Source organism: Poecilia reticulata, linkage group LG13 (assembly GCF_000633615.1).
Source record: "Poecilia reticulata strain Guanapo linkage group LG13, Guppy_female_1.0+MT, whole genome shotgun sequence".
Taxonomy (NCBI): domain Eukaryota; kingdom Metazoa; phylum Chordata; class Actinopteri; order Cyprinodontiformes; family Poeciliidae; genus Poecilia; species Poecilia reticulata.
The window spans coordinates 10,329,101-10,331,766 of NC_024343.1; positions in this window are offsets into that span (position 1 = coordinate 10,329,101).

Consider the following 2,666-nt stretch of genomic DNA (forward strand, 5'->3'; position numbering starts at 1 on the left):
TCCCCCGCACAGAAGCCTCAGCAGCAGTTGTGAAAGCTATTCAGAGTGCAGCAGCTCCTGCTCAACCTGAGGATCCATCTACCACAGCCACTTCCCCAACTACGCCAAGTAAGAGGAAGAGATGTCAGTTCTGCCCTCAAAAGAAGGACTGTAAAACACAAACTGTGTGCTGCAGGTGTAAGAAATATATCTGCAACGGCTGTACACTTGCATACTGCCCTACATGTGCTAATTAGTTGAATGGGTTATGTTATTTGTCATATTTTTGTATTGTACATTCTCTTAAATTGTTCACTGGAGAAAAGTAAAAGAAACTGAGTCACTGAGATGAATAAAAATGCATTCGACACTCCTTTTTGCAAATTTTCTTTTCTTAAGCTATAGAAATTCAACTGGAGATGGAAAACTCAAGTATTCACACATTTTTGTGGTGAATGACAATATACAAGATGAAATTGTATATTGTCCTCCTGAGGTGGGCCTCCCATACCTGAGCTACGCCTACAAAGCTAAGTTACTGTAGCTGCGACAACACCTGACCTGCGGCTACGACTCTGGAGCTGCTCCGACAACACCTAGCTGCTGCGACAACACCTGACCTGCGGCTACAACTCCTGAGGTGGGCCTCCCAATACCTGAGCTCGGCTACAACGCCAAGCTACTTGTGGAGGATCCTCCATCTTTTCCTCAGTGTTAGTATTTAAGTGTTTCATATAATATATTTAGAATTTCACTTTTTCTTTGGTGGTGGTTATTGCATTAGGTTGTTTACTAATTTGGGTGCACACAGTTAGTAAACGCCTTATGTTTATTTAAGATCATTAATATKTTRTTTTGCTGAGTTTAAGGACTGGCTGGCAGAAGGGGGTTGGCTCAAAAGAAAACCAGGAAGTGGAACAATCCATCAGGCTGCTGGAAGCAGGGGACTTGATGTGAAACAATCTACCTCTCTCCACTAATAGCATAGCCTCTCTCCACTAATGGCATAATTGCTAAAACCTTTTTGGTATTAGTTTATTTTGGTTTTTATAGTTGTGATAAAGTTAAAATGTTTTAGTTGAAATTAGTCATTTATGTTTATACATTATTTGTCTTTGTCTCCTTCCCTACCCCTCCTCGTTTGTGTAGGCTAGCCTGTTTGTATAAATTCCCCTGTGTGTTCATTGTTAAGTGAGTCTTTTGGTTTGTTATCTTGAGTTATGTTGCCTCAGTTGATTTGTTTTGGGCCCATTTTGTTATATTTTTTAGATTTGTTGTTGAACCTTTTTGTTAAGATATTCTTTGGAAAAAATAAATAGAAAATATTTTTTTATATATGCCTTTGTCCTTTTGTTTTACTGGTCGGACCGTCACACTACTGTTGCTGCGACAACACATGACTTGCGGCTACAACTCCTGAGGTGGGCCTCCCATACCTGAGTTACGCCTACAAAGCTAAGTTACTGTTGCTGCAACAACACCTGACCTGCGGCTACAACTCCGAAGCTGCTCCGACAACGCCTGACCTGCGGCTACAACTCCTGAGATGGGCCTCCCATATCTGAGCTAAGGCTACAACGCTGGGCAGTTGCTACAACTCCTGAGGTTGCTGCCACGACAACACTTCACCTGAGCTGCACCTACAACGCCTGACCATCAACTTGTTCAGATTAAACGGAAATGTCGAAAAGAAATATGAAGCAAAGCCGATCGATAACAGAGGAAGAGTTTAAGGAGATAAAGAAATCCTTGGATTTTATGTCTGATGATGGCAAAAATCTCACAACAAAATTTTATGAAGTTAATGGGGGAAGTTAAAGAATTGAAGAGACAGAATGTAGAGAAAGGCAAGCAAATAGCCTAACTGGAACATCGTGTGGCTGACTTAGAACAATACAGTTGAATGAATGATGTTGTAATTAGTGGGTTGGAAATGAAGCCACAATCATATGCCCGGGCTGTGACAGAGGCAAACATTACTGATGAAAGGGATGAAGATCAAGGAACTTTCAAAAACCAGGTAATATCATTCTTCAGCAACAGTAACATTGATAACAATGGCATTGAAGGTTCCCATCCACTTCCACAAAAAAAAAAAAAACAAAGGAGTTAAGCCTGCCATTGCCATGAGGTTTACAAACAGGAAATATAAGAATGAACTCCTAAAACAAGGGATGAAATTAAAAGGATCCAATGTTTACATAAATGAGCATCTTACCAAAATTAATGCAGATATAGCAAGACGAGCACGTTTTCTCAGGAAACAAAAGAAAATACAGTCAACATGGACCTCAAACTGCAAGGTTTATATCAAATTAAACGGTTCACCGGAAGAAGCCAAGGTACTGATCATCAGACAAATTGAAGAGTTGGATAAATATCAGTGAAACAGGACAACCATGCAACTTCTGATAAACGTTCTGAAATCCAGTAATAAATCAGAAATATCAGTGGTAGGAAGTAACGAAGTACAAGTACTTCGTTACTGTACTTAAGTACAATTTTTGTGTATCTGTACTTTACTTAAGTAGATTTAATAATGGATACTTTCTACTTTTACTCCACTACATTTTACAGTAAGTATCTCTACTTCACTACATTTCTACAAATTGTCACGTTACTCGTTACATCCAAGTCGCGTTGCTCTTTTTTTCCCCCGTTAAAATGTTAAATTCAGGGATTTAAGG